Source organism: Eublepharis macularius, chromosome 1, assembly GCF_028583425.1.
Source record: "Eublepharis macularius isolate TG4126 chromosome 1, MPM_Emac_v1.0, whole genome shotgun sequence".
In the NCBI taxonomy this organism is placed as follows: domain Eukaryota; kingdom Metazoa; phylum Chordata; class Lepidosauria; order Squamata; family Eublepharidae; genus Eublepharis; species Eublepharis macularius.
In genome coordinates, this window is record NC_072790.1 from 168,903,857 (window position 1) to 168,927,561 (window position 23,705).

The 23,705-nt window shown below is 42.1% G+C and overlaps 1 protein-coding gene across 4 annotated transcripts in view; it reads left to right on the forward strand.

The window, feature by feature from the left end:
* Nucleotides 1-23,705, forward strand: part of SLC29A1 (solute carrier family 29 member 1 (Augustine blood group)) — a 104,254-nt gene that overhangs the window by 33,345 nt on the left and 47,204 nt on the right. Inside the window, exon 1 of one of the 4 annotated variants that reach the window (XM_054977807.1) lies at nucleotides 10,674-10,754. The exons of 1 other annotated variant lie outside the window; for it this stretch is intronic. The gene's annotated coding sequence lies outside the window, so the exon portion shown is untranslated. Of the gene's footprint in view, nucleotides 1-10,673; nucleotides 10,755-16,169; nucleotides 16,187-17,836; nucleotides 17,854-23,705 lie in introns of those variants that run through there. 2 more of the 4 variants (XM_054977823.1, XM_054977833.1) reach the window with 2 other exon arrangements.

Here is a 23,705-nt window from a genome sequence, read left to right on the forward strand (position 1 = left end):
GAGGGGGACATGGTACTTACTTCTAATCTTCTTGCACATATGCAAAGTGTGCGCACACTCCTGGTGCAATGCTGTCAATTCTGGGAACACACACACACAAGATGTAGCTGCCACCACGTGGCAGTATGTTTTGGGGTGAGAACCATTCACATAGCCATTATGAGTACAGGACAGTGTTGTTTTGCTTCCTCCACATGGTTCCTACCAATCCTAAAGTAAACATGTTCTGACAGTACACTGTTTACTTGTTAATGTTTTTATACTGGTACCACTGCTTTTTATTTTTACAGCCAAATGAGTCATCAGGAGGATGTTATGGCCTTCCTGGATGGTCTTTCCTCCCTGAAATTGGTTACTTTGGCTTATAAAAATCTTCTGAGTTATACTTTAAGTCTTATTTCCCAGTAGAAAGAGTTCAGTGAATGTGGTTCAATATAAAATAAGGTCCACAGAATATGTGGTTCATTAAACACTTTTGTATAACATACATATTTTTGCTACAGTTTCAAATATAAAAGCAAGCACTAAAGTCCTAGTCCTCAGAGAAAATGTAGAAAATGTGACTGATAGCAGCATATCATAGTGCATGGGTACACAACTCAAATCATTCTGAGGTTAATTTTTACTAAGATGGTCATATCACTGTATTAATAGCGGCAAGCATTTTTCTCAGAGCCGATTTACAAAGTACTTGTATTCCCCAAATGGCCTCTTGGCAAATGATTTTAGGGCATTTCAGTACTTACAAGATTTTCCCAATGGGGCAAATCCCTGAGGCTGTTTCAAGTTGGGAAAATGGAGCAGGAGAGAAGGAAGGCTTAACACCCCGTCTGTTGCCCTGCCTTTTCCCCAAAGTCATAGGTCTCTCTTTACCCCATAATGTATTGTGCCTTTGTTTCGCCTGGGACTAATGGCCAATTGAGGAAGAGGAAACTGTTTCATTTGAGGAATGAAAAGCCTTGGTCGTTGTAATTCTGATTAAAGAAGAAATATGATTTGGGACTGTAGTACTTGGTGCATAATAGCCTATTAACTTACAAGAGGTAATCATCCTTATACAACATTCCCACCTTCATTTTCTTTCTTAATAATGATAGCATGGTGCTTAGCCAAACTGTTTAACAGTGCAAACTAGAGATGGGCACGAACCAAAATACGAACCGGAGTTCGTGGTTCGCAAACCGGTGGTTTGTCAGAGCCCATTTCTGACGAACCTCCACGAACTTTAGGCTGGTTCATTTGGTTTGTTTTTTGGTTCGTCACTGCAGATAGCTTGGCGCCCATTGGTCAGTTTCCTAGGCAACGGGATGGACTTCCTAGTGACCTTCTGCTGACCCAGAAGTGACGATTTTGCTGACCTGGATGTGATGTTTTCACAAACTAAACGAACCAGTTCGCAAACCAAGGCAGGTTCGTGTAAGTTTGTGGTTCATGAAATGCGACAAATCACAAACCGCACGGTTCTTTTTTTTTTTTCCAGTTCATGCTCATCTCTAGTGCAAACCTAAGCAGAGTTTGTATCCTTCTAAGAACTTTTACTTTACTTCAGTCAGTTTGGAAGGGTAATACTGTGCTAAGAATAGCACTGTAAAGCTTGTTTAGTCCTGCTAGAACGATTTATTTATTTACATTATTTATAGTATGACTTTTTCACTAAGACTCAATGGAGACTATGGCCAAATCCACACTTCTCTACCTTCCGCTTTTCATGTGCATTAATCGTGCTGGATTCTATCCTGCAATGTCCCAGTCTGTGTTCACATCCCTTCTCTTACTGCCGCTGCCTCACGTTATACTTCGTCCACATTCCTGGTAGAATCACGCAATATGAGGCGGGTTTAGATTCGATGTTGCCAATGACAACATCACATTCATTTTTTTTTTATTTTTTCATCAGATTTCTGCTATAGCGTTTTTTTTTTTTTGCGCTAAATTGCTATGGCAAGGCCACACCCCTATGATGCCTGGGATTGGTTAATATTATTCTATGCCTTCTTCTTTGAAATCCATTGGACCATTATTCTGGTGGGCTAATTTGAACTGATATTTAAGGTGGGGGAGATCCAAACTCTCCAAACTGACAGACTAATTATTTGATGCTTGAATGTAATGTTAGAATCACGGATTTCCACTATAACGGTAATTTCAACCGTTAAAAAAAATTAATTTTAACAGCCACCGATATTTCTGACAGTTCAGCATCCTAAAAATGACACGGAAATGGAAATGACGCCACCCCTTGATGTCTCTGCGGGGATTTTGGAGCACCCCGATTAACATTTATGGCTGGGATTGTGCAACAATGCTGGGAAAGTCCCCTTTAAGAAAAAAAAGGGAAAGGGCAGGCAGGCAGGCATGTTGCGGAGAGAGTGGAAAAGCTTGATAATTGCACGGCAAAGAGGGATGGTCTTCCGGAAAGGCTGCAAACACGGAAGTGGGGTGGTTTGAAGGGGGCGGTCTCCTTGTGAAACGCTTCTATTTGTCCACATCCATGGTGAGAACCGCGCAAGAGAAGTGTTTGAACACATGACAAATTCGTCTGAGGCGCAACGTGAAAGATGCGAGTGAATGGTGGGATTGAGGTAAGAGTATGTGAACAGTCCTCTGAGAAGCGAATAATGGGCGGGAAACAAGCGGAAAACTTGAGACGTGTGGATTCGGCCTATAAATATAAAATACAATAAACAAGATGGGATATCCAATAAACAAAGCAATACTGTTTGGGTTGCAAAAATCTGAAAACAAGCAGAAATCTGAAAGAACGAGGCCAGAACTGAAGTATTAACATTAAATTATGCAAAAATTACGTGGTAGGATCATACTTACAGCAACAGACAGTAAGTACTGTACACGGTAGTATAGTTCACAGACCCTACACTTTTACCAAAGCAACTCTCTGAAACATTTTGTTATAGTACAGCCCTAATTACCTGTGTAAAACCCTCCCTCCTGAATAACTCCATTTGCATACTCTGTGGAAAGCCAGGAGAGTGGTAGCCTACTTGACCTCATCGTGCAGGCTACTCTATAAGGTGAACAATAGTAAAAGCACATGTATGGGCAGTTGTTGATTTTGTCCATTTGCAGCGTGTCACTTGCAGGAGGCCCTGCTCTAGTGAGTGAAGCTGTTGCAGCAGAGTATAGGGGAAAGGTGGTCCTACAGATATGAAGGCGCAAGGTCTTGAATGGCTTAGTATATGATAATAACTTGAATTGAGCCCAGGAACTGATGGCTAGTCAATGGAGTGATTGCGAGATGGGAGTATAATATACATGCTTTGCCTAGTTCCTGGTAATAACTGAGCTGCAGCATTCTGGAGTCCCTGAGTTGACACCAAGGGGAGACCTGTATAGTGCATTACTGTGGTATGGATCCAATGGGCAAGATTGGCTGTGTCAAGGTAGGGTGTCTTATTCTGGGCTAGATTGAGTTGAAAGAAAGCATTTTTGCAGCTGCGCTGACTTGTCCCTCCAACAGTACTGCTGGATCCGGTGTAATGCCTAAACTGTTAACTGAGTCATCAAAGGTCAGTTTACTCCATCAAAAGTGGGAAATACAATGCTCTTCCAGGTCTGTGTCTTTCCAGCTAGCATCACTTCTGTCTTGTCTGGGTTCTGTTTCAGTTTGTTCACTTTCTGCCATTTGATCATAGCAGTCCGGAAATGATTCAAGACCTCTACTGCATCACCAGGGGATTTGAATGGAGAGATAAAAAGCTATGTGACATCTACATATCGATGACAACCAGTTCCAAAGCTATGAATGATTTCTCCTAAAGGCTTTATATAGAGGTTGAATAACACGGGGGATGATTGCACCCTGTAGAATCCCGCCATTTAATTAATTAATTAATTAAATGGTTCCTTTCACTGAATAATTATTACTGTTTCTGCATTCTTGCTGTAAGAAAATTGAAAGACTTGTAGATTCTCCTGAAGAAGCGTAGGTAATATTCGCTTGGAAAATAAAATAGTCTTCTTCACTTGCACAATTGGATTTTGTCTGTTTTAATTTTTCTGTGATTGGTGCAACTCACTTTTGTTTTCCTGTAGGATCCAGTGCACAAGTAGTGGCTTTCACAGATGCCAGGAGCCTGACAGTGTCCATCACTGTAACTATGTTGAAAAGGTCCATAAGCGGACCAGACAGTGTATTAAGCTTTTCTTCCACCTCATCTATATTACAGCTAGTATCCAAATTGGAGTGTATTCATGCTATTTTGTCAGCAAAAGCTTAGTGAAGGGGTCACAGCTAATTGTCCATTCCTGAGTCAATAAAGGTTCAGCTTTAGGAGTCAACAGGTGTCCAGATGCCTTAAACAAATGGGATGGCCACAAGCTAGCTGATGCAATGGTTATAGAGAAATAACATGTCTTTGCCGCTATCACCGCTGCTTTATAGGTCTTCCAGCTGGCTCTATAGCTTGTTCTATCGGATCCAGTACAGGTTTTCCAGCAGCATCTTTCTAGATGTCTTCTATCCCTCTTTACGTAACTGAGCATTGTGGTAAATCACAGGGATGGCTTCTGTCCCAAGAGTGGGAGAGGCCAACGAGGAGCAATCTTATTGCCAGCTTCAAAGAGCTTTACCTTCCAAGCTCCTACTGTAGATGCTTCTAAAGTGTCACTGACTCACACGTTAAGACAAACAAACAATCTTAACACAATTCATCAGTGCCATCTTAAGCAGAATTACAACCTTCTAAGCCCATTAAGGGCCATGAGCTTTAAAAGGGTGTAACTGTTTAAGATAGGAATGAAATAATTATACATTAAGAACACTAGTATGAAAACTCTCACTTTTTTCTGAATTAAAAAATGAAAGACAATGGCTGGTCAAATGACGGGACATTTCTATGAAAGCAATCCCAGTAGCAACTGTTGGAGAGCAAGTAGGAATTTCAGAGTCAAAGAGAAAAAGTGTATCTCAGAGAGAGCTTTAGAGCACGTAAGCAGATGTTCAGGAATGTAGCTACTTTCCATCATTGTAGGAGAAAGTTTCAAAGCAGCAAGACTTGGATGTGTCCTGGCCATCCAGCAATCTTCTTTTTTAAATACTGTATTGCTGACCTGTAAAGTGGAGAACAGGGCAATCAAGATGATTATGTAACTGGAACACCTTTCCTATGAGGAAAGGCTGAAGTGTCTGGGGCATTTCAGTTTAGAAAATTGACCAAGGGAGACATGATAGAAGTTTATAAAATTATGCATGGAACAGAGAAAGTGGACCGATTGACTTTTTCTCCTTCTACAATAATACTAAGCATTTGGGGACACCCAATGAAGCTGATGGGCAATAAGTTCAGGCCAGACAAAAGGAACTATTTCTTTACTCAACAAGTAATTGAATGGTGGAATTCACTGCCAGTGGATGTAGTGATGGATCATGAGCACGGATGGCTTTTAAAGCGAATTGGAAAGTCATGGTAACTAAAAGGAACCCTCACATTCAGAGGCAGCACACCTCTGAATTCCAGTGCTGGAAGGCTTTGGCAGCTCTCCTCTGTTTGAAGGCCCTCCAGGGCAACTGGTTGGTCACTGGGTGAAACAGGATGCTGCACTTGATGGACCACTGGTCTGATCCACAGTTCTCATGTCCTTAACGTGCTCAGCAGAGGTCTTGCCTGGGTCAGTTGTTTTGTTATCTATGCATGCTTAGAGACTGGTAGCCCTTGAAGATATTGTGCTGGTGTGCTAGCTAAACATCTATGTGATGCATGGTTAAATTGAGATTCTGAGCCCATGCTGCATTGCTCAGAAAACCTCTCTGCCTGGCCAGTGTCAGGTTTAAATTGGGCCTAATTACTCTGTTTTTCAACTGAGGCAGAAATAAGGCAGAGTGATCTGGGAAATGGCAGGTCCAGTGACTAGGTGGGTGGATGCTTTCTCACAGAGCGCTTGGCAGTTCTCTCACAGTACAGGGTTTGGGCGTTGCTGCTTTATCAGGACTTGGGTCACAAAGATAATTCCAGAGGGATAGCCGTATAAGTCTATTGCAGCAAAATAAAATGTCTTCTGTTTTATTCAGCTGAAGAAGAAACTGATAGTGACCTCATCATATTTTACTTTGAGCCATTTGACAGAGCAATACTAAAGAGATTGGGGCCATTCTAGGCCCATTGACTTCAATAAACTTAGAAGAATGTACCTCTGCATAGGACTGCACTCTAAGTGCTGATTTTTGGGATCACGGTGTGGTGTGATTCTGAGGAGGGAGTTGTATTATTCATCATCAGTGTTACCCAAGTACTTTTGGATAGGTAGTGTGACAATGATGCACCTGATTGTGAGGAATAGTAGTTAAGAGGAGCAGACCAGTGTTGTATAGTGGTTAGAGTGTCAGACTAGGACTTGGAAGACCCAGGTTCAAATCCCCACCGTGCCATGGAATTTAATTGGGTGACTGTGGACCAGTCACACACTCTCAGCCTAACCTAAACCACAGGGTTGATCTGAGGATAAAATGGAGAAGAAAGATGTTTAGCTGCTTTGGGTTCCCATTGAGGAGAAAGGTGAGGTAGAAACGACATAAATAAATGATAAATTAAAAAATCCCTGGAGGTATGTAAAATGCCTTGAATGCTCTAAATTGCCATATAAATGCTAAGGTTGATATCTCAGTACTAAGCATCACAATAGCTCTGCTAGCATGGGAAATAAATTAATTTTTCTATCAACAATATATTATTATTTGCCGGTTGGTGACTACAAAAATCTTCTTCTTCCACTAATAAACCCTTATTGTGTCTCACTCCCCTTCCCCCACAAGAGAGCCTCCAGTACAGGGAGTTGTATCTTACTTCCTCTCATGTATTTTGCCATTCAGGCTGTGTGTTACACGTCATCAAGTCACTTCCAACTTATGGTGACCCTGTGAATTAATTACCTCCCAAACATCCTATCATTGTCAGCCTTGCTCAAATACTGCGAACTGGCGGCTGTGGCTTCCTTTATTGAGTCAAGCCATCTCACTTTGGGTCTTCCTCTTTTTCTACTGCTTTCCACCTTTTCTAGAATTACTGTCTTTTTCAGTGAGTCTTGTCTTCCCATGATGAGACCAAAGTACGATAGCCACAATTTCAGCATTTTAGCTTTGGAGATTTCAGGTTGGATTTGATCTAGAACCCACTTGTTTGTCTTTTTGGCCATCTGTAGTGTCCACAAAATTCTCCTCCAGCACCACATTTCAAATGAGTCAACTTTCTTCCTGTCAGCTTTCTTCACTGTCCAAATTTCACATCCATACATAGTAATGGGGAATACCATAGTTTGGATTATATTGATCTTGTTCCCCAGTGACACATCCTGATCCATAAGGATCTTCTCAAGTTCCTTCACGGACATCCTTTTAAGTGTCAGTCTTCTGGTTTCTTAGTTGCTGTCTCTCTTTTGGTTGATGACTGCACTGAGGAACAGAAAAAATGTTTTAATGATTTCAATTTCTTCATTGTCAGCCCTAAAGCTGCAATTCCTCAGTAGTCATTACTTTTTTTATCTTCTTGATGTTCAGCTGTAATCCTACTTTGACACTTTCTCCCTTAAACTTCATCAGTAGTCATTCATTTCAAGTCATCACTATTTTCTGCCAGTAATGTGGTGTCATCTGCATATCTCAAATAGTTAATGGCCCTTCTCCCAATTTTTACAGTCTAATTCAGTCTTCTTTATATGTTCTGCATATCGGTTGAACAAACAGGGAAATAATATACAATCTCATCAAGCACCTTTGCCAATTGGAAACTGTTCTGTTTCCCCATATTCTGTCCTAACAGTAACCTCTTTTCTACAGTACAACCATCAACACAATCTGATGTTGTAGGATCTCCATTTCATTTAACATCATCCACTGCTTTTCATGATCAACACAGTCAAAAGCTTTGCTGTAATCTATAAAACACAGGCTACTTTACATTTAAAGTTTCTGTAGAAAGATCCAATCTTGGTGTTGAGCAATAAGCTATTCTATTTCAGGCATTTCCTATTCCTTGGAAGTTAGTATTGAGTAATTTGGGAACTTTGAGGTTTGAGGTTTTTAACTATATGGTGTATTATTGGAAACCCATTTGATACTTCTTATTTATTTATATAATGGTGGCATTTATATCCCGTCTTTTTGACTTCATGCAGCTCTCAAGGCCTTGTATTTATGTCTGGCATAGGTGAAGTCACAAGATACAAGTGTGATTCTCTCCATTTTGTGTACAAAAAACAATTATCTTACATATGAGGGGTAATGTCTAGCTTTCTGTTTAGATTTCAGATTATATCACTTGTACCCTTTTACCACAGTGTTTTGCATCACTGGATGGGCAAGCATATCCTGAAAGGATATGCTTGCAAATGATGAAGGTTGAGGATTATTTTCATCAGATTAACTTAATCCATTCATGACGGTTCATTTTAATTTCCGGGTTTTAAAGATCCTGCTAGAGGCTGCCACTTGCAGAATGAGGTTTAAAGAATAATTTGGACTCTTTCTAAGTCCGTTACCTTTGACGCAAGCCCTGATGACTTTCAACAGGATTCACTTTCAAGAATGTGCATAAGGATGGCAACTGTGACCAGTTTTGCCTCCTGGCATTTTCATTTAAAGGGACATTGCTACAAGTAATTCTGCTAGCATGGATGAAATAAATAAGATCTTGCAACTTTCACATTGGCAAAGATTCAGAGGCCAAGCAGTGAAAATTTGAGTGGATGGGAAGTAATGATAAATGAGATGAACTCATTTGTGGACAATTTTGTGTGCAAACACAAAATAGATAACTGCAAAATGGATCCTGGTTAAGTTGGTGTGACTTCCTTGGCTAGTCTGAGATGCCAGCATTTTTTAATAATACATTTTTTATTAATAAAAAACAGATAATTTACAAATTAAACGATAGCTTAACAGCACCCGCATATTTTGACAATAACATGAATGAGATTCTAGGCTGCTACTGACTGCTGTGGCACTCCAGACCTACACTGTTAATCACAGAAGAAGCTGTGCCCAAAAAATGAAAGAAGAATTGATATGCCAGGAAGTTAGAAGTATGGGCATTTTTCTGAAATGTTTTTTTTTTTTTTAGCTTAGGGGAGAAATGTAGAGATTTGTCGCTGACTAGTACCATTATTGTCTTATCCTATTTACTACTACTGAGTGATAATAGTAACTACGATCAGTATGGTTTCCTGAGCATTAGTGGTTTACTTACACCCTGATGGTGATTACTTCTAGGGTATTCTATTGTGTGATTTGCCATATATTAACAGAACCACATTCATATAGCAGAAACACACATTAAGTCAATCTCTGACAGAAGATAAGTGTTCATCACAGTGTTTGTACACTTGTATGTATGTGTTCAGAAGACAAGTGTTCATTACAGTAGAGTTAATTATATTAGCAGCTTCTTCAAAAAGCAAAACTAGAGGCAACAAGAAGTGCTTAACCTAAGGAAAAAAGAGAGGGGAGAGGGCGGCAGTTTAAGTATGCTTGGAAGGCAGGTTGTTTATTGGTGAAGGAGGAAGGTGCCTTCTGTATGTGCTCAGGTGCAGGCTGTGCCAGAGCTGAGCCCTGGCTTTGGAATCAGGTTTCAGGACTGAGTCCCATTTCAATTTAAATTACTTGCTTAAACTCTCATTGCAACGGCCCACAGGTTTGGGGCCAGTCAGTTTGAGGAGCTCTTGCTCAAATATGCCTGACAGCAGGTAAGAACGCCAAGAGAGAAAATAACCTTCATCACACAATACAAAAGTGAGCCTCTGTCCCAGTAGCTCTTTCAAAGATGCTGCCAATGCCATGCAAATTTCTGCATCTCCGCCTTACAGTCTAACAAGCACTTAGGACAGCCGGATGGTTGATGAAGCAAGAAGCTAAGAAGAAATCTTGTGTCTGACAGGAGGCTCCAGAGCCTTGTTAAGATTCAACCCCATGCGGGGCTTGTGTTTGCAAGTTCCAGTGACCCACTTTGTAGTCTGGGATCCTAAGTGGCAGAAGTAGTGTTCCTGTGCCCTGCATGAGAGAGGAATCTGTTGAGGAGGAAACAAAGCATTAGGGGTGGTATACAAGGGGTTAGGGTGACAAAGGTACTTGCCAGAGCAGAATGTGTGCCAGTTAGGAGGGGGAAGGGGGTCTAAAAAGTAGTGCCAGACAGATAAATGAGATTGTGCATAGGGGGAAAGGGGTCTGGTTAGGGGAGGAGCGCCCAGACAGCTTTAAGACTCCAATCAAAGCTACCATTATTATTCACGCTCCAATGCTTGGGACTTGCTTCCAGGAAAACGTTTGGGATCGAGGTGCAAAGCACTATGGAGATGAATGGTGGGATCCCAGACACATAAAACTCCGAGTACAAAGGAACTTATTTTCACGTGTGCGTGCAGCCTTACTGAAAGTCCTGGAATATTTGGCGAGTGCTCCTGCGCAGCTACAGAACGCGCTTGCTCGCCCATCATTTGCCGACTGCCCGAAATGGTTGCGGGCGTTGGGGCTGCCCGGCAGGCTGGAGCGCCCGACCTTTTCGCGTGGTCCGGGCACACAAAGAGGCCCGCTGCCAAGTAAGAGCGCGAAAGGCGGAGACGGCAAGGGGAGGCTGTTCCCTGACGAAGCCGAGCCGCGTGAGTGGTCGGAGAGACGGCCAGTGGGAGGGACGCGGCGGCCGGGCGGGATCAGCCCCTGGCATAGTAATTGTATCTCCACGAGGGCAGCCGTGAAGCGAAAGAGGGAAAAGCCGCAGGGTCGGGAGTGGACAGCGAGCGAGCCGGAGCAGGTGGGTGGCACAGGCGACGGGCACGGAGCACTGCCAGCGCGCTCAGGCTGTAGCAGAGCGGAGCAGCCGGGCAAGGAGTGTGGTGGCTACGTGCCACGTGCTCCGCAAAGAGCCGCTTTCCTCGCGGTGGAGCTGCTGGCAAAGGGACGTAGGAAAAGCGTGTCTTGGGGGAGGGACGTGCGAAGGGTTGGGAGAAAAGTTGCCGAGTCCCGGAGAGTGCGCGGGACAGTTCCCGCGCGCGGGGCGGCTGGGAGGGGAGATGGGTTTCCTTTTTGGCGCCTTCCCGTGGCTTGAGTTGTGGTGCCAGCTTGGCAGCCCAGCCTTCAGAGCCTCTCCATCTCAGGCGGCACCAGTTGCGCCCGAGGAGGTTGGTGCCAAAGCGGACTTCCCGCAGGTTCTCCTGAAAGAAGGCTGGAGAGCAGGGAGCCGTGCGGCGCTCTGGAGCGGGCGGTTTCTGCCTGGTGCTAAGAAGAGGAGGCGGGGCGTCAGCTATTTTTGCTGGCGTTTTCCAGTTCTGAGTTTATAACTTGGCGGCTAGCGATACGAGAGAGTAGCTGTTGTATGAATGCCAGTGGGCAGGCAGCTCGGAGTGAAGGGAAGAACTCTACTTTCCAGCGGCCCTCGTATTCTAGTGGAGGGGAAGCTATCCTTGCATTCTGGGAATTTAAAAGCGATTATAAGAAAGGTCACTTCACCTATTACCTATTTGGAAGTCACTCCGGTATAGGAAATAGCATGAGATCCATATTATTATTATTATTATTATTATTATTATTATTATTATTATTATTATTATTATTCTGCTCTCCCTGCAAGCGGGCTCATGTGGTTTGTAGATGCGGGTGTTTGATCACAGTGAATCATAGGATAGTCCAGTCTACATCTAGAATTTGGCTCATGCATACATCATGCCACATAAATTCTATTGAGATGAATTTCAGCTTAAGTGTCTGTACAGTTGCTTCTGAAAAGTATTGTTCCCCGGACAGTGTTTTATGAAATTTCTGTCTACGGTGTTAAATCGATCACACATTTACACGTGTAAATTTTAACTTTATCTTGCAGTTGTCACATAGCGGAAAGGCATGTACGATTTTGAGTTTCGTTCAGTTTTCTGAGGAAATGGGGACCTTGCAATGCATACATAAAATGCATTAGGACATTAAACTTTCCTGTTTCAAAGCCCTCCACTAGATAAGCTTCTTCAACAGAGCCTTTCTGTATATGCATGTTCAAATCTCAGAGGTTTAGCTGTATTGTTTAATTTTATTTATTTACATTACATTATTTATAGCCCACCGCTCTGATTGAAACTCAAGGCAGATTACACAGTGTTAAGTAAATATAGTTAACAAAATCATACATTCTATTGTATAGGCAGTGCAATAAGATTGCAGTAATCTGAAACAATTGAAACAAACCATAAGTATTAACATGACATGTTAAACAACGTAGAAATTAATGGTAGGATCATACATAAAAAACATAGTATGTACTATGGTGGTGGAAAGTGCCCTCAAGGCATAGCTGACGTATGGCAACTCCTGCTGGAGTTTCCAAGGCAAGAGCCTGACAGAGGTGGTTCGCCATTGCCTGCCTCTGCATAGCAACCCTGCTCTTTGTCAGAGGTCTCTCTCCCATTACTAACAAAGGCTGACCCTGCTGAGCTTCTGAGATTTAACAAGATCAGGCTTGCCTGGACTATCCAGGTCAGTGTAGTATGTACTACTCACAGTAGTATGTAGCCCATAGTCCCTATCACTCTAAAAAATATATAGTGAACATTGACTTGCGAAAGCTTATATCTTAGACATGCTATAAATGAATACACTTGCCTTCTTAGTACCAACTGATACTCTACTTTCCAGTTCTCTGTTGTTATTAGCTCTTGATTTTTGTCCCCCCAGTTTTTTATAGATGTATCTTTTCAATGCGGTTAACACACTTGGTGCAAAATACAGCAAAATGGAACAGGAAAATCATATCTTTTATTGAACTAGAACAGTTATTTATCTACTGCTTCTGTAGTTGCTCATAAATCTCTGGGCAGCCAAGTTTGGGGAGTGTTCCAGTAGTGAAACTCATGTAGGTGAAAGAGTGAAGGAAGTGAAGGCGAATTAATGAAAGTTTAATGGGCAGGATCTCTCCCTCCTCCCCATAGTAGGTTGCCTTCAGTGACCTTATTTTAATCTTAGTTCTAACTCTTTCCAGTGACACTGCTTCTGTTCTATGTCATAAGAACTTCATGGTTCCAATGTGATATAAATGCCTGCTGTATATTCAGCGAAAAAGGATGAAAGGTGATGCATATGAAAAGGATGTGCAGTCTAATTATTTCTTGTTGAGAAGATACAGTAGTTACTTTGAATCCGGACATTATCCTTTTAAAATCTTGTTTCTTTTAGGTCTGCAGAAATAATGCTGTATCCTCCAAAAGCAATTAAATTCAATCTAGCAGAAAAGGGCAAATTCTATAGCAACAAAGCAGGTACCCACCAATATTTCCCTTGGCATTTCCAAGCTTTTCAGAAAGTGAGTGAGGCCATTGTAAAGCAGAGCTTGTAATTGGCTGCCCTCATTCAAATGAAAGGATTTTCCTCTGATGGATCAAGAGAACTGGTAAGCACCTGGGCTTTCCTTAGTCAGAATGTGGTTTTATTCATCCTTCAGGCTTTCCTTCTTTCCAGGAGATGTTAGGAGAGAGGTATTCAGTTTGGTTCTGCGTCCTGCAGCAGCCATTTTGAGTTTGGCTCCACCTCCTGTGGCAGACATTTTGGGGCAGCACTCACCACACCCTCTCAACATTCCAAAGGTGCCCACAGACTCAAAGAGGTTGGGGATCCCTGCAATAATCTGAGGACTGTTTAATGGATATTTTTTTTTGTTTTATGCTCCTGGCTTGTATAACAGCTTGTTTTATTTTTATATTGATAATTTATTATTTTATTTGTAAGCCCCTTTGAGCAAGACTCTGGAAAAATAGCATAAAAACCTCCTAGATAGATAAATAATTCGACACCATCAGTGCTTCATGGTTTGTTGGAGAGTAACAACCAAAGAACAGGTCTTTGCCCCTGAAAGCTAACAGTCTAAATTTAGAGAAGGGCAGAGAGGCATAGGCAAGTTTGATGAGGAATGTAGAATGTGATCCTTGCTTCACTGTCAGTTTGATAGTAGTGATTTAGGAAGCTCTTCTGTTTCATATAATTAAAACAAATATGCATGTAATTCTACTGACAGCTCAGTTACATCTTCTTATTTTATCTTAAGAATACTGGAAATGTGCACTACAGGAAGGTGTACTTGACCCCAGCTGCCCAGTGCATGTTTCTGTGGTGCACTTGATGTGTGAAAGTGTCGTTGTTTCTAGTATTATGGGACAGCTGCTGATTTGTTTTATGTGTACTGTAGTTGTGTGTCAAGTGGCTCTGAAACTTGGGCAGTAACTGTTCCTTTTCTGACTAATACTGTATTTTGAAGTGGTGGCCAATTGCTCTGTGCCAGGCATGAGTTTTTAGCTGCCAGAGCTGTGCCACTCTCCCCTCCTACTCATGATTTGCCATTTAATAGTTTTACCACTAGTGTGCCAAGCAGGCACCAGGCGTATTTGGAAACAGCAGGCACAGAAGATGTGGGGGCTGGGGTAGGGAAAGAACAAGATGTTACAGAGAGATTGAAATCCATGAGTCACAGGTCCCCTGGAACAAGTATTTCTAATATAATACTGTTTAGCTCTCTGGTACCTTTTCTCAGTCTAAAAGTTGATCAACCCAACTAACTACAGGGGAGGAAACTAGTGCTCATTTTATACATGAGAAACCTGAAGTCCAAAATGAAACTGCGCCTTCCTTATCTACAAACATATCATGACGCAAGAATACTAGGGAATCACTGAACCCAGGGAACCCTAGGAACTTGTCATTGCTATTGTTTTCTAGGGGCCGTATGTACTTTAGAAATAGTTCTGCCCTCAAAGCAGCATTTTAAAAATGTTTATCTGATTTTTATCTCTCACAGTCCACTTCATGTACCTCCAGTTCATCCAAACAGAAGGGCTTACTTTCCCCAGAGTAACACCAAATATGCACCATTGAATTCATACTAGTACGTTAGATGCAGTGTACTCCGAAAGGGAGGGAGAAGAATCTTAATAAGGATAATAAAATAGCCAGGATTTACTTTAGCAGGAAATAAAAGAGGCATCCGCCCTGAGCCTGCTGGTTCGGGGAGGGCGGAATATAAATCGAATTAAATAAATAAATAAATAATGAAGAATAGGTACAAGAGTAAAAAAATTCCAGTTCAAATTTCCCCCCATGTGTAAGATTTATTTTCTGTAATGATCAGTCACGGCTAAAAGTAATGTTTAAGAGTCACTCACACAGTCCAAAGTGTAAAATAGTAATGCTTTTCTTGGACTGCTCTTTTCAGGTGTAACGAGTGTATTGCATGTTCAAATATTCTTCCCCCAAAAAAGTCTCTTTAAAGAAAATGAGCCTGTCAGGAAGCAGGAGAGCCTGAATCCTTCTCCCTAACATCTTAATGTTCTTTGCTTGGATGCTATTTAAAGTGATTGGCCATTCTTATGAAATTCCCTTCCTCCTCAGCTGCAGCTGAACAGGCTTGTTCCATTACCACTGGGTTCTGCAGATTATAGAAACGGGAAGAGGGAGCTGGTCTACCTCGACAACAGGTTATTTTAAGAGGGAGTGAGTTCAGTGTTCTGGATTTACTTGGGAAGCATGTTAGCATTTTCAGATCCTTGTTCAGCCTTTAACTCTGGATGGTTTAGGGCTGGTCAGTGTTCTTGAGTCTCGGTTATCCAACTTTAAAAACAGTGGAATACAGCGATATATGTTGCTTTGGGGATAATAAAGGGATTATTAATATTTCTATCAGAACAAAGCTCCCCCCACCCCCAATCTGTGGGTCGTGCATAAGAGCTATTACATTCTGGAACATGGCTAAAATGATTATTAATGGTATTGTAGGGATACTCTAAATCCAAAGTTTTTAATTGAATTTCTTTAACCATGCAATTCCTGCACATTTACAAGACTTGATTTTATATATAAAAGCTACAGACAGGATAGTATATGCCAAATATTGGAAAGGGCCCAAAAGCTTTACCAAACAAGAATGGTTCTATGAAATCTGTGATTTATTAGCATGGGCCGTGACAAATTTTCATTGGCTCTAGAAGCCAGCTCAGAAATTTAGGAGCCAGAATCATATTTCAGCCCTTCAGGGTTATGTTTCCACAAAAAAATACAGTGAAATTTCTAGGTACCATGGTGACCTGTCCCTTGGTATTTGTCAAGCCCTGTGTTAGCATTTTGAGCTGGATAATGTTAACCTAGGATGGGTTGCTTACTTTAAAATTCTTTTTTCCCCTTAGATGTCACCTGAATTGAATTTTCACATCCTAAGGGGTAAAATCTATGTTTTTCTACACTGCCTTCCTTCAAGACTCTTCTCAGAATTTACACCACACCGGCTGCTGCTGCTTTCAACCACATTACAGTTTCATAGGGAGAGCAGGTGTCCTTCCTTTTCAATAAGGCTAGTCTCTAAACAGAAAGTCAGAAATTTTATGTTGGAGAGTGCTCCATCCCAAGCTATATAGTACAGACAGAGATTTTGTCATCGGGAAAATTATTTTACTTATTCCTTCATGTACTTCCTGATGGGGACCGAAAACAGCTTACATTGTTCTCGTCTCCATTTTATCTTCATAACAATCCTGTGAAGTAGATTGAGAGTGGGTGGCTGTCCCAAAGTCACCAAGCAAACATCCATGGCAGAGTAGAGATTCAGACCTTGGTCTCTCAGATCTAAGTCCAATACTGACCATTACACCAGCTCTCTTCCTTGTGCAGGATGACACTGCCATCAAGCAACCTGTGGTACAGGCCTCTCCATCTGGTGGGTAGTGAGCCTCCTTGCTCACTTTGAGCAGAGCAGCCAGAGAAAAGTTCAGTGCCCATCCCACACCCTGCAAACAACTTAGGCGAGGCTGGGCTGACAGCCATGGTGTAATCAGTAGTCTGGATCCTTCCTGGACCTTGGCTGCATTAAGAGATGGGCTAAAATGAAGGGTGCCAGGTCTTAGTTCTGGCATGAATTCAACTTACCCCCAGTTCCAGAGAGAGAGAGAGAGAGATACTGTCATATATCCCTAAACCATTGCCCAGACAATTCCTGAACGTAAGAGTAATCATGCAGGAGCAGACCAGTGGCTTATCTAGTACAGTATCCTGTTCCCAACAGTAGCCAGTGAGATGCTGTGGATGGCTTGGTGGCAGCATCTTGCATGAGACAGTCAGTGGCACAGATGTCTCAAGTGCCACAGGTGCAAGGGTTTGTGGCTATCCTGGACAAGAGGAGAAAGACACATGGACCTGACATTTGCATAGAATCAGGACTACATTCACACCTCTCTCTCCAGGGCTGAGTTACTTCCTATTTCCTGGCTTAGCAGGTTAGTGGTAAACCACATTGAGGCACTGGGTGTTGTATTTGTACTATTCTATGCACAGGAGTGGTAGTCTCCTAAGCTTGACGTGGTGTCCTTGCCAGACATAGATATTATTTTGGATCTTTATATTTCTATACTGTCTTCCAGCGAAATGTAGGCTGCTGCACCCAGTGCTGAAAACTTCTTGGCAGTGAAAATCATCTCTGTAGGGATCCTATGCTGCAGACACACTAATTAATGGCATCTAGCCAGCTTTTAAGACCACACCTATACTCCAAAAGTTTCTGGGAGGAGTCAGTTTCTGAGGATGGATGCAGTAGCAAGTTCTTGATCCAGCCAGTCACCAGCAAGTCCAAGATCCATGTTCTTGGAACTAAGCAAGAAAAGAAGTTGATCATAGTCGACATTGATAGCTAGGTCAAGGATTTCTCTGATCAGTGGAAGTTTGAGAATAGTTTTGGATTATTTCTTTCCATGATTATGATGAATGGATAGCCTTCAGGCAACTGAGAGCTGGCAACTCTGCCTTCCCAACAGCCTCGTCTTGTTCTGGCTCTGTAATGAGATGGCTTTGGAGATGAGAGAGTTGCTGCCATCTCTTGCGTCAGAAACCAAGACTAGGTATGTCCCAATTTTTGTTAAATCCAGTTGATGAGTTGCCTATCCTGCCATGTAAATTACATGAAAACTGTCCTTGGCAATCTACTCCCACTAAAGTTGCATTTGCTGATAAACATCTGACAATAATCTCATGGTCTGAAAAACGGGCTTATTTACAAAAGAGGAGATAGCACATATGCACTAGTTTGTGTGTGTGAACTGTCAGGATGTTGCAAGAACTGGCTGTGGAAGTTTATTGAAGTTGAATTTCCTCCCCATCTATAATGTGTTATCCTGTCCTGCTTCAGTATTGAGGAAAAAACCTACTGGCCGTGCTTTCCCAGTCAGTTTGTTGAGCTAATCACTTAATGCTAATTGAAAATGCAAGGGAAAATTGTGCAAGTACTTGAATCTTAGCCATACTGCAGTTTCATTTTGCTTCCCTTTTTCAAAACAAAAAATGTAAGTGTTTGCTTCAGAAGAAACAGGGTTAGAATTATCAGTCTGTTATTCTTATTGATCTTTGCTTGTGTGATGTTTAAAGAGCTGTCAGGCTCCACTTCAAAGGTAGCTGAGTTATCAGCAAAGAGAAGACAGATTTCTAACTGTACAGCTGGAAATTTATCATTTTTAATGTATAAGTCTTTCTGGAAGTAGACACAATCTTAAGGTGCCTCTAGACGATATTTTTCTGCACTAGCATGCACTCGTTTTAACCTGCTCCCTACAGTCGTACAGCAACTTTGGGGAACTTTTTTAAAAAGGGAGAGCCCAAATGGACTTAGAACAGCGTGTGTGTGGGGGGGGGGGAGGCGTTCCTGCCTTCCCCCAAACTGTTTTCCTATATGAAAACTGGGGCAGGGGAGTTATTTTGCCAGTTTTGCTGCTGCGCATGGAGAATCTGTACACAAAGGAGCAGCAAAATTGGTGAACTAACTCACCCCTGTATGGTTTTCATGTGAGAAAACTGTGTTGGGGAGGAGGCAGGAGACCTTCCTGCCCCCATGGCACTGTTTCAAGCCCATTTGGGGCCCTCCTTTTAAAGAAGCAGTTCGCCGCAGCTGCCACGTGACTGTGGAGAGCACCTTAAAATGACTGTGTCCCCATGCAGAAAAGTATTGTCTAGAGACACCCTTAGTTTGTAGTCCCAGAGACTCTCAGGTATCACCCAGGTATTTCTGGACTAGTACACCATATGGTTTCCCAGCTCCTGACATAATGCTACTTACCTTTAACAAATATTGCCTTCTGTAGAGATAGTTGAATTGAAATCCTTTAAGAGCAAAAGAGAGGTATGTCAACGGATTTAGGTATGTCAACTGATCCCTTAGTTGTGTTTTATTTGTCATTATACCTCTATTGCCACTACTACTGATAAGCCTTTGAAATATGTCTACAATAACAAATGCTCAGATTGGTTACCCTGCTCCCTCCCACTACCCTGAACTTTGATAAGTAAATTCTTGTGAGAACAAACATATCACAGGGAAACAGTCTGAATTTGTAATGTGCATATATATTCAGGCAACGTCTACTTTCAAATGTAAACAAGCTTTACATAATTTTAGCTCTCATGCATTCCTCTTTGAACCTTGGTAGTGTTAAGGATTTTGTCTTCTGCCCCAATAGGACTACAAGTGTACAAATTTCCTGAGACATGAACTGTGATAGTTAAATCAGTTTTGTTTACAATTCAGCAATACCCTTAGAGATGTACTATCTGACGATCATCCCAGAATTATTAGTGGTCAAAGGAAGTTTGCATGCAGTTAGAGAGCAGAAAACGCCTTTCACACTGTGAGTTGGTTTTTAGTTTTAGTTTACTCTTGCTTCATTTATATCCCACCTTTCTCCCCAATGAAGACCCAAAGCAGCTCACATCATTTCTCCTCTCCTCCATTTTTCCTCTCAACAACCCTACGAGGTAGGTTAGACTATGAGTAATGACTGGCCCAAGGTCACCGAGTGAGCTTCCATGACACAGTGTGGAATTGAACGTAGGTTGCCTAGATCCTAGTCTGTCACTCTAGCCATTACATCACAGTGATTCCAAGTTGTGGAGAAATACTTTCCCCCCTAATCATAAAGCTAAAAGCTCATAAAACTTTCAAGATTGGCAGTGTATTCCTGTCAGGCACCTGTGTGGCATATCTTGATGGATTATCTTTTTAAGAACAAATATTTTTCTGGGTCTTCCTCTGAGGATTGCAGGATTCTTCCAGATTTTGCAGCTAAGTAAGGTGTGACAACAGTTTCTGTATATCCAGCCAGGTAACTCTAAGATACACCTGATTCAATAATAGGCTCTCCCTGCCTCTTGTCACGTTCAAATTCACCACACCCTCAGTGCTTTGGCACCTCTACCTGCTGAAGTTTTGCATGAGCAGTATAGATGCTGACACCTTAAGTTAACTCATGCTTTTCTGATAGGTAACTGTGTTGCTCTGCAGTAGAACAGCAGGATTTGAGGCAAGTGGTACCTTAGAGATCAACAAGATTTTCAGGGTATAAGCTTTTGAGAGTCAAAGCTCCCTCTGGATATCTTCTGGTATCTAAAAGAAGGTAGCTTTGACTCTCTAAAGCTTATACTCTGAAAATCTTGTTGGTCTCTGAGGTGCCACTGAACTTAGATCCTACTGTTTCTCACCCTTTTCTTGCAGATAACAAATACAGAAGAGAAAATCCAGGTAAATTGGGGCTTAGATGAGGAGATACGTCAGCTTAATGCATTGGTTAAAGTGTTGGATTTCCTACTCAGAATGAAAAACTTACTGAATGACCTTGAGCCTAACCTACCTTCACAGTGTTGTGAGAATAAAAAATAGAAAGGGAGATTCATATATGCTTCTCAGAGTTTCTAAGAGTAGGGTAAAAATAAAATAATAAATAACTGAGGCAAATAGTGCACATGGTGCCTCTTCAATACTCTAGCTATGATATGCTCCTAGAGATATTCTATCTGGGTTTAATTTTCTTTGAATAAGAGAGTTCATAGCAGCTACCCTGTCCCTACTTCAAAAGCTGTTCTTTTTCACACACATCTACCAGGCAGCTGTCTCAGGCCCTACCGCTGCCGGTGAATTGCCCTTTCAATCCCCATTATTAAAGAATAACTGTCAGAGGCTCAGCTCCCATTAGTGTGCACTTTCATTAAAATCACAGGGACCAGCCCATTCACAGTAATCAGATCGCAAACTTGACATACGGTGAAATGAGAGGAAACTGCCTTCACCCAAAGTAATTACATGATTTTACCCTTTGGGACAAACATGAGGGAGGGAGGATGAGTTTGCCACCTCTTACCTCATCATAGTCCCCCACCCCCTCCAAAACAAAGGCTGTACTGTCTAACTCAGAGCGGAACTACAAGTGACAAAAGGCACAGGTTGGACACTTGTCAGCTTCCCTCAAGTTTTGATGGGAAATGTAGGCATCCTAGTCTTGCAGCTTGGCTCTCTGACTGCTGTCCAATGGACTTTTCAACTGTCACTTGTCCAACATTCCGCCAAGCTGCCTACATTTCCCATCAAAACTTGAGGGAAGCTGACAAGTGTCCAATCTGTGCCTTTTTCCACTTGTGGTTCCGCTCTCAGAATTCCTTTGGAAGGAAGGCAGTTATATTTGGAAACTGCAAGAAGAGAATGCATGGCAACATCATCAGATATTTAAAAGCAAAGAAAGTTGATAACAGGAAGCAGCTAATTGTAGCAGTTAATTAATTGGATGATAGTTGTGCTGCATAAAATGAAGGAACTCTCTCCTTTATAATTTTTTGAAAGGTAACAGAAGCACTGTAACTGAAATCACCCTCCACATCTATGTTAATGCAGTACAATTATCCAATTAATAAGTGGCAAATTCATTCCATCCTCCCTAATGTTTATCTTATAGATGGGTTTTTTTGTGTGTGCGCATATTCTGTTTGTATTGCTTGTTCTGTTTTTTAGGGCCAATGGTTCTATACTGTTTCTTTTTACTATATTTTAAACTGTGTTACTTAGTCTTGTGGTCATATATGTAGGAAGTTGTGTGCTAATAGGAAAAAGAAATGCAATGTATCTAACGTATACGAACATGCATACTTAATTGCCTTAACTTAGAAAGAAGGGCCTGCACTGGCTTCTAAGCCTGTTTCAGTAACTGCTGCCTTTTAAAGAAAACGCTTGCTTCCTTGAAGACTCTTAGTCAAATTACCAGTGATTGTTGTGTTTATCTGCTGAACTTCCAGCATTATCAGCTATTGCCTCCTAATTTTTTAAAATGTTTTGAATGGCATCTGAACAGTTGACACACTGGGAACTGTGCAAGAGCACTATTCATGTTAACAATGCATGATCAGGAGATTATCTCTGCTCTGTATCCCAGCAGAATCCAGGGTAAACTAGGTGGCTGCAGAAAGACTCTGAGCAGTTCAACTGAATGTTTGGAATGATTGCTTTTCAGCTGATACAATGCACGTTTCTTTCATCCTGAATACATCTGCATCAGGATACTTGTAGGAAATTTACAGTGCCATGGGATGTAAAAAGAATCCTGCTTTTCTTGTAGGAAACTTTAAAATGTACATACAGTGTTTGCTAAGAACTGAACGTTTTAAAAAACTATCATATATCTAATTCTAAAGTGGTGCACATGTGGGGCAACCTCCAGGTTTGCAGAAAATTCCAAAACCCTGGGAAAATACATTTGGAGGTTTAAAATCTCCCCCAAATACTCTGCACTTGTCCACTCGCTGCCATCTTCTTTGTGTTCACCACCAGCATTCAGGAATCAAGTTCAACATGCAGTTGAGCAGCTGCCTGGGGACCTCAAGAGACATCCGAGAATAAAGTATTGTCGTTGTCATTTCTGCTGACCATGTTGGAGCTGCTGCCACCTGAGGAAGGGGTGGAGAGCATGTTGGAGCCAAGACAAGAAGGATACTGAGGATGCCACTAGGGCCGGCTCCTCCAGCAGCGAGACAGACTTGCTCAGCCCTGGCGGCAATGAAGCCAATGCTAAGAAGGCAGCCAAGTCCAACACCGCTGGTGGTGGAGGAGGTGGCCACGCCCTGTGGAGAACCTAACACTCAGAGTCTCTACATGAGACTCCTGCACGCATGTTCATCAAGAGCTGGGAGAGGCAATGTTAGCTGGGAAGCATAGTTTTAAAAGACAGAGCCGGTGGAGATTTCTCCAGAGAGGACAGATTCTCCAGCTTTCTGCTGCCTCTGGCTTGCTGGACTGTCTCCCCTTCCAGAGCCTTTGCCGTGCCACCCTCACTGGTTAAAACTTTGAATTAAATGAGCATCTGCAGGTAAAGGCTCCAGAATGGGAGACAGGTTGGCATGTCAGAAGTGGAGGGCTGTGAGAGAATCTACCCCCTTTGGAGCGATCTCTACTGGCTCTGTCTTTTAAAACTACACTTCCCGACTAACATTGCATCTCCCGACATAATGAAGAACACATGTCAGAAGTCTTGTGTAGAGAGACTCTCATTGTTGGGGTAGGAGAAAGTTAACAGAGTCACTGAAGAAGTGCAGGAGGAGGGTAAGAGAAGAAGTGGCCCAAGGTGGGGGAAAAGGTGCTGACAGTGGAGGGACAAAAGCCCAGCACAGCTCCCTGCAATCCACCCACCCCCTATGATTCTAAAGCTCCCCTCGTTTATTTTCTTTTTCTTGACTCATACTCATTCTATCACTGTGGCTGTGGGTTCCCCCTGACACAACTGCAGTGGTGGATCTTACTGCATGTTTGCCCTTTGTTCTTCACTTGCATCTCTCTGAGCCTTCTATTGTCACTATGAGAGCTTCCTCCTCCCCTCCTTTATGACCCACCTCTTTTGATTCCCCCCTCCTGTTTCTTGACAATCTAATTTCTCCAGTCCCTTTTTTA